Consider the following 9,808-nt stretch of genomic DNA (forward strand, 5'->3'; position numbering starts at 1 on the left):
CAATAATATGCACCAATTTATGCTGTATTCCTCATGGGTTCAGTAACTTAACTGAGATTCTGTGGGTTTTGATAACCGGATCGTGAATTTTATATCAAATATAAATAGTTCTCATATTTAATATGGTCGTTATATTATATATTTATATTTTTATATATAGATAGATAGATAAATATATCGATATTTATACATGTATATATAAATAGATAGATAGATAGATAGATATAATCATATATAAGACCTGACAAGGGCACAAGAGCTGATAAAGGAAGCAATGAAACAAGATAATGAATGATGTGTAGATGGCTATGACAACTCTGGGTGTTATTAAGAAAACAATCTTTTCGCAGCAAAATAAAGCTTCACATGTGTACATCTGCCTGTGTCTATACGTCCCCACACGGCATTTATAAAAGTAAAAGCTGAATAGATCTCGCCCATGTTGGAATTTAATTACTGACAACGCTTAATTCAAAATCATTTACATGCTAATTACACTTATTTATCTTCCAGTCGACCCTTTTCTTCATTCATTATAATATATATTTTTTTAGCACCATATTCTTAGTACTGAATTAATTAGAAATCAACTGATGAGGCATTTTTTACGACCCAGATAAAAAAAAAAAAAAAAAAAAAAAAAACAGTCAACTTCACTTCATAACGAAACGGATTAATAGTTAATTTTTTAATATAAAAAGTATCAGCGCTTAACAGACTCGCAACTTCATCAACAATCCCCCATCAAACATGCACCATCTTTGTTTTATTCAAGAAGAGAACCTCCTGTGTATAGTACGGAATTAAGCAAAAAATTCCCAGTAGGTCATTTCCGGTACGACGAGGGACTGCGTGGTGATGTGTATCCCACGTCAACTTGCTTTGGCATTATTCACTCTCTGCATATGAGATCAGCATTGGAAAGGGGCTTTTTATATTGCTCCCCGTGGATCTCCTTTCGTCTGAGTACTGATATTATCGATATATTTACTCTGAAAGAACGAGTGGGATGAATTTGCGTGTTAATTCCTTCTGCTATCACTCGATGCTTTATTTTGTTCCTGTTATCTTATCGATATATTATTTTGGGATAATCTGTGAGAATGATTTTTATGTTTATTACTTCATTTATCCTTTTACGCACTATTTCGTGTACCTTCTGCGAACTATCTGTATTCCACTTACCACACGTGGAGAGAGTGAACACATATAGCACGCAAACACATTTCGTGTAACTCAATATGCAAATGAGTTCCTGCGCGCGACCTAATACAGAAAAAAAACTTCCTTGCCTTCTAAGAACTCGAAAAGAAAGTAGATAAACAAGGTTTCCACCGTCCTTACATGCTCCTTCCTTGGGTCCTCTTTCCTTGGGAGTCCTCGTAACACGGGTTAAATTTTGAGACGGTTTCTCCAGGGACGCCGAGGAAGTCTTCTGTCGAGGACCTCGGTGGAGTAAAGCCGCCTTCCTGGCTATTTCCTCGCGGGAGACCTGAGGGAACAAATGGGTGATATTCTCAAAGACTTTAAGGGAAGGGATGTACCAATGCGGATGAGGTCGAAAACATTCCTAAATCTTGAAGAACGTACGTGTGTGTGTCCTTTGCAGGAGTCCTAAGAAAACGAACTGAGAAATGCGAATAATTAACGTGTGCGTGTGTGTAATGAAGGAGAAGGAGAGAATGAATATGCATGTCAGTTAAGTATCTTATAATTCTCATTTATCTGAATTTGATTCTTATCGTCAGTATTTTTATCTTCCTCTTTCTCATATCAAGAGATATCTCTGCAACATCTCGTTAAAGGTCAAATTAAATGTCAAAATACTGCACAGTCATCGATTTTTTTTATCGCAATGCATATGACAACAGTGATATATATTTCTATTAGAAATAATAATAATATTGATATTATTATCCTTATGATTATTATTAGTGTCCACATCACACTAATGTGCACAAACATATCCACGTACTACTATTATTAAATTTATTATTACTTGTATTATCATCAGTGTCATGATTATACCTATACTTACATCATTATCGTTATTGGTTTTATTATTATTATCATCATTATTACTATTATCGTTATTATTATTATTATTATTATTATTATTATTATTATTATTATTATTATTATTAAAGCTATTATTACTATCATCATCATCATTATTATATGATGTTGATTATAGTGATTATAAAAATAATATAATAATGGTGACATTTACAAGAACAAAAAATAATAAAAAAGTATTAGTAATGGCACTAGCACTACTAGTAGTAGTAATTATGGTAGTATTAGTAGTTATAATAAGAGTTATAGTAGTAGCAGTAGCAGTTATAGTTAGAGTAATTGTAATAGTAGTTGTAGTAGAAGTAGTAGTAGTTATAGTAATAGTAGCAGTAATAGAAGTAGTAGTAGTTATAGTAATAGTAGCAGTAATAGAAGTAGTAGTAGTTATAGTAATAGTAGCAGTAGTAGAAGTAGTACTAGTAGCGGTAGTTGTGATAACATAGCAACAGCAGTAATAATAATAACAATGAAAATAATAACATCAATAGTATTATTCATAAAATATGAAGACCATCGTTGAGAACTAAGATAATACAAAATATATATATTTATAGAGTACTTTTTCAGTTTTTGTCCATTTCCAATTCAGATCAGAGTTTCCAATGTATCGAAAAGCTTATTACTTATATGAACACTCGTATCCCTTTCTTGACTTTTATTGTATCATGTTATATTATAAGCATGAAGTTATGTGGGGGTGTAACTCAGAGGTAGAGTGCTCGCTTCGCATGTGAGAAGACCCGGGTTCAATCCCCGGCACCTCCAAGTACTTTATTGATCATATTTTCAGATGCTAATGAAATAATAATCACTATTAGTATAATCATTATTCTCATAGAAATTCCGATCATCACTAATGCCTTCATCAAAATTACAAACATTGTTACCCTTTTATAGCAATGTTAGCAGCAAGAAAAAATAGGGCAACCGGAATTATTTTGGTAGGATTATGATCAGAAAAATAACTCTATATTTCAAAAAGTAATTATGAATCAAAATAATGAAATATTTTTAAAAAAATTATCCCTGCCGGTATGTATTATTCCTGTAGCGTTATGATAAGAAAATAACCCTACAATCCATTAATAGTGATAATAAATCCAAATAATAAAAGACAATTAAAAAAAACATCCCAACCGGAATGAATTAAGAATGATTTATTCTTAAGGAATAATTTGATTGTGATTTCCAAGGCAGCTTCTTACAGCTCACGGCTCGCTCGCTCGATCTCAAGGGTGATTTTTCTTCCCCGCAAATATCCAGATTGTTCGTATGTAGTCTGGGGGATGTGGAAGGCGCTGGGCGTATCCTCGAAAAGGTGTGATGAAATGAAAAAATTTCCCTCACTTCATTTCTTTGGAAAAAAAAAAAAAAAAAGTAAGGTGCACTGGGAGGGAGGGAGGAAGGGAGGGAGGGAGAGAGAGAGAGAGAGAGAGAGAGAGAGAGAGAGAGAGAGAGAGAGAGAGAGAGAGAGAGAGAGAGAGAGAGAGAGAGAGAGAGAGGGGGGGGGGGGGGAGAAAGAGAGAGAGATTGATTGATTGTTGATTGGTTGATTGATAACATTTATTTAGCCAATATAAATAACGACAGTTTGACATACACAAAATAGAAATAGAATGGCTGAGCCTCCTGAGAACACAAGTTCTCTTAAGGAGGCACCTTATTATAAGGGAATTAATGTGTATTTAAATTCTTAGACTCAGTTATTGAATTGGAGACAATAACAGTAATAAAAATAAAATATATAATATAGTATATATAACAAAGAACACAGACATACCTGAAGGGGCAGGCTGCGGCTCGCTAGGGCAACACGCTGTCGTGTTTTTTTCTTCTTTTTTTTTCATTTCTGAATACTTTGTAAAGTAATCCACAGGACAGTGGATTACAGCAGTGATCTGCGACCTGATATTAAAAGGTAAAAAGAATTACAGTGGTACCTTGACTAACGAGTGTCCCAACTAACGAGTTTTTTCGTCTCTCGGCCGATTTTTTGCTTTGAGCTGAGAGCTAAAATTCGGGTTACGAGACAGCTTCAAATAGCTCACCGCTAGTGAACGTCTCAACATCCGCCCATCACGCATTCTCTTTAAGGGGACAATCCCTGAAAAAAAAACGCCCAACTCATTTCGGAAACATTCTGAAAGGGAAGATTAAACAGTACTTATTGGACATTTTTTCTTATTGAAAACTATTGCAAATGAAAGTGAGGAATACGTGGCGAAAAGGGCAAAAATCAACGATTAGGAATCATTTATTCAGTCCAGTTTTTCTTCTTCACCTCCGTCAGTATCTTCAAGTGGTCTTTTCTCCAAGGTAACTTATTTCGACACAAGTAGCAAAAAATGTGGTGTTTTGGGGGGAGCGGGAATGGATTAATGGCATTTCAATTAATTTCAATGGAGAAAATTGATTTGCCATATGAATACTTTAAGCCTACGATCTCCGTCACGGAACGAATTAAACTCGTAAGGTAAGGCACCACAGTATATCGGTCGTGTATCTGTACGCTGCCACTCTCTCAGTAAACACCGGAACTTACCCTTTTATTTTTCTTTGCGGTTTTACAAGGGATATAAGATTGAGCAATAATGGTCGAAATAACGGGTTCTACTCTTCACGTAAACAAAGTGATCTTTCAGTGAGATCTGATTGAGTCTTCATTAAATATGACTATTCGCGATCGCACACACACACAAAAACATGCCCTTAGTTACCCTCGTTTACACATTCACGTGCACGCACACACCAACGTACACGCACGCATACACATACAGGCACGTATCCACATAAGCATACACGCACGCGCACGCATACCTTCACACACACATATATAAGTATATGCACACATGTATGTACGCGTACACACACGTACGCACACACTACGGGCACACATACTTGTAACACATATACACACCCGTATGTACGCATGCACACACACACACAAACACGTGTGTGTGTGTGTGTGTATATGTATATATATATGTATATATATGTTTATATGTATATATATGTATATATATATATATATTATATACATACACACAGGTATATATAAACATACAACATACACGTACACAAGCACGCACATGAATTCTTACTAAAGTTTCGAAGACATATATTTTCGGCCAATTGCGTTGACCTAAGTCGGATCACAGTTCTACCACAGATAAAGGAAAATATTTTGTCGTTAAGAGACGTGAAATTTGCAGCTCGTAGAGTTCGAATGACTTATTTCTGCTGGACGCTGATACCAATAACTGAGCTAATCGCGACAGATAAATCAATGAATGAAATTTCGTATCAGCTGGTTTATTTTTGTATTCACTGCCAGTCATGCAGTGATACTGCAAATTCAATAACACTCCTCATGCAATATAATAATACACATAAAAAAAAATCTTATGTAATTACTTAGTTACAAAGAGGATACAAAACGTTCGTGTCCTTAGCAGAGTTGAAAACGCCAAATCTCTCTGAATTAATGTGTGTGCGTAATGAGGGAAAGAGAATGCATAAATATACATATCATTTATTCATTTATTTATTTTTAATTCTCATTCGCTTTGTGAATTATTGTCGTAGGCAGTCTTTATATTTTCTTTTCTTTTCATAAATTAAAAAATACCCTTTTCAACACTTTCTCTTTTAAAGGTCAAAATAAATGTCAGAAAAGTTTGTACACTGATAAAAGAGAATGTCATTCTTTCAAGCATCCGAATTATAATGCTCTTAGCATTTTTTATTGTTTGAAAGAAAATGTAAACTAAGATGAATACCACTGCTTCTAGTGATATGAGTAATAATAATGATAAACAATGATACTGAGGATAATGATAATAATATTAATGCAAGTAATTATTATTATTATCATTATCATTATCTTCTTAATTATTATTATTAGGTAGTGGCAACAACAGTAGTTGTATTTGTCACGATGATGATGATGATGGAGCTGTTGATGACGATGAGGATCAGGATATGTATAATGAGGATGAGGATGCTAATCATTTGATAATGATGGCGATGGAGATAATAGCGGTGGTGATGAATAAGAATATGACGATTTTAATTATAATATTAAGTAGCAGTAGTAGTTGTAGTAATAGTAGCAATGGTGATTGTCACGATAATTACATCTAATTAACGTAACCGTATATAGATAAATCTAACCTTGAAAGAAAGAAGCTATCCCTTCAAGTCGATTTTTTTTTCTTTCTTTTTTTTCGTCTTAGTTAAATCAGCTAACAAAAATATATCTTTAGTTTGAGCGTATACTTTTGGTGGGGGTAATGTCACGATAATTACATCTAATTAACGTAACCGTATATAGATAAATATAATTCTCTACATACAGAAGTATAAACACTAGCGAATGAGAGGTGTGACTGCTGAATGAAAGACTAGGTGGTGGTTCTGCTTGTTCGCATATGCAGATATTCCCGCTGCTATTGGTTGTAGCAGGTGTCTTAGGCCTAACATGCCCTAAGGTAAGGAGATGGCTGTTCACCACCGGCTGAAAAGGACGTGATCTCGACTCTTCTTTTACCGCCATTTCCTTGGAAAAAAATCCAATCTAGATGTTATATACTAAATATAATTGATATCCTCCTCTGATAAGTTATAAAACAACATCGAAGTGCTAAATAGATAAAACTAAAATAAAGAAACCGTGCAGTGCGAAAATACGTGAGTGCGGACAGTGAAATGACTATTGGTGAAGTGACTGTGTTAGTGCTGCTGTGCTATAATCTAGGGTTAGGATTAACCTGTAATGCGGAAGGTGAGTGTGTAGGGCCTCATCCATTGAACTAAGTGAATAAATAAATAATAAGTGAAGTTATTCGGTGCATTTATGTTTCCACTTATTTCTGTCAGTGGCTCGCTGTTTCTCTCCTCAATAAACGATAATAAAACTATAAAAAGAAAGTAACATTACAGACCTTAAAGTAATAAATTAATAAGTAAGCAGTATTACAATCATACTAATTACATGGAAAGTAATATATATATATATATATATATATATATATATATATATAATTCATAATAATTTCATGAAACAAACGTTATTGCTCATGAAATAACTTATTACTCGAGTAAGTGATGAATGTATACCTTCCATAACTAAATACTCAGAATATACATAATTTCTTGAGACAAGTGTGACAGTGATAATATAATGATGTTAATAATAATGGTAATAATAATGATAATGATATTAATAGTAAGAATGATATTGATAATAAATACAACAAAACAACAACACTAGTAATAATGATAATGATATTGATAATGATATTAACAACAATACTAATAACAATGATCATTATCATTATTATTGTTATTGTTATTGTTATTGCTATTATTATTATTATTGATGATGATGATAATGATAATGATAATGATAATGATAATGATAACGATAACGATAACGATAACGATAATGATAATGATAATGATAATGATAATGATAATGATAATGATAATGATAATGATAATGATAATGATAACGATAACGATAACGATAACGGTGATAGTGATGGTGATGGTGATGGTTGTGATAATATAGTAATAATAATGATGATGATGATAACCAAAATCATAATTATGATAATAATTATAACAATAACAATAATAATGGTAGTAATAATAAGAAAAAATAAAACTAATAATGATAATACCAACATTAATAATGATCACATTAATAAAACAAAAATAACAATAGAATAATAATAATGAAAAACATTATGACGATAATAACTGTCATAACATTTACAATAATAAACAAAATAATAGTAACAATAATAGTAATAACGATAATAATAATAATACTAGCAGTATTAATATTACTAATGATAACAAATATAAAAAATACAAAGTCAAAAAAAAATAATGATAATGATAATGATAATAATGATAATGATAATAATGATAATAATAATAATAATAGTAATAGAAGTATAAGACTATTGATAATAATACGGATCAATCTTGCTTCCATAATCAACTTCTATAACTCGTTCTCCTGGGAAAAAATATACATGATAATATACTGTTTTCTTTTGTACTTGATGTGGGGGTGTAACTCAGAGGTAGAGTGCTCGCTTCGCATGTGAGAAGACCCGGGTTCAATCCCCGGCACCTCCAAGTATTTTACTGATCATATTTTCAGATGCTACTGAAATAATAATCAGTATCCTTATAATCATTATGCTCATAGAAATTCCGATCATCATTAATGCCCTTATCAATGCCCGGCACCTCCAGGTAGTTTAATATTCGTAATTTCAGTTGTTTTATTAATAATTACTATTATTATAAGCCGTAACAATTTTCGTTATACTCAGATCGATCCTTGTCATTAGAAATGTAGTTATAATTAGATTTCATCCTAATTAATATTCGGTTTTCAAATATGCAAGCAAGCAAAAAAAATCTACCAATTTGTTTATTTTTTGACTGCGGTTTCTGAGGCTGCTCATTAAGGCTAACTACTTCACCTCGCTCTCTCAACGCTGGAGTTTCTTAACCGAAAATATCTAAATCATTCGTGTCTTGATTCAAGGATGTGAGATATAGTCTTAATTTCGAGCTGGAATGAAGCAATTAATTTCCCTGGTTCAATTTTTACCGAAAAAAATATGCGAATGAGCAATGTAAGGAGAGGTTTGAAACAATACGGACAAATCCACGCATTTACTTTTAACAAAGAGAGTGAGTGTTAAGCGAGTGCATGTATGCGTGTGATTTTGTTTGTGCTTGTATGTGTGTGAACTGTCAGAGCCACTAAACTGCTAACGAACGTTTGTGTGTGAAATAATTTGCTTTTCCCTGCTAACTTGAATCTTTCCATTCTAAATTTCCTATTCAGAAAAGATTCGGTATGATGTTTACTTATTCTTTGCTAAGACTGTCATTACAGTAGAAAATAAATCCAGATTTTCGTGAATAAAAGAATTATCTTTTCCATAATGTTATATAACTGTCTCCCCTCTTCTCCCTGTCATTTGCTTCTCTTTGATATACTGTTCCTTGTTTCGCATTTGCAAGTCTCATTCTCGTATAACATTCATCTCTTTCCTTGTTTTCACGTTAGGCAAAATCCGTGTTTCTTTCCCATTTTCCTTAAACTGAGAAATTTATGGCGGGCCTTTACACGGACGGACTGATACACGGGTAACTCGCGGGTCAAAGATATAAAAGAGAAAGTTACAAAATTGAAATATTATTTTCTTTAGAAAATATTCAGCGAATATACCATTTCATATTGTTATTAATTCGTGTTTGTTTTACTTTAAAGATGAAACACACACACACACACACACACACACTCACACTCACACTCACACACACACACTCACACTCACACTCACACTCACACTCACACTCTCACTCTCACTCTCACTCTCACTCACACACTCTCTCTCTCTCTCTCTCTCGTTTACATACACAAAATATCACAGACTCGAATGCGTAATGAAAATTCACTGGTAGTTCACTGTGTGCTGTATTCCTCGATAACTTCTTTAATGATCTGATATGTATATCTATTGAAAAAGGGCTATTATCTCATTTTTGCTATATAAATGTGATTGGCGGAGGTGTGTCTGTACTAATAATACAATCTACATATAGCCAAGTATACGACTAACTTCTGCATTTATAACAAAACAATTAATTTGTGTTTTTATTAGTTACTGCTTATCCAAGTCACTTGAAATTCGATGCC

At 33.0% G+C, this 9,808-nt stretch overlaps 2 non-coding genes across 2 annotated transcripts; both read left to right on the plus strand.

Moving 5' to 3' along the window:
• Positions 1–2,769: 2,769 nt before the first annotated feature.
• On the plus strand, positions 2,770–2,841 carry Trnaa-cgc. The gene has a single exon. It is a non-coding gene; the product is annotated as a tRNA-Ala (tRNA).
• Positions 2,842–8,154: 5,313 nt separating this feature from the next.
• Trnaa-cgc lies at positions 8,155–8,226 on the plus strand. The gene has a single exon. It is a non-coding gene; the product is annotated as a tRNA-Ala (tRNA).
• The last annotated feature ends 1,582 nt before the right edge of the window (positions 8,227–9,808 follow it).

The sequence above is a fragment of the Penaeus chinensis genome, chromosome 9 (assembly GCF_019202785.1).
Source record: "Penaeus chinensis breed Huanghai No. 1 chromosome 9, ASM1920278v2, whole genome shotgun sequence".
NCBI classification, from domain to species: domain Eukaryota; kingdom Metazoa; phylum Arthropoda; class Malacostraca; order Decapoda; family Penaeidae; genus Penaeus; species Penaeus chinensis.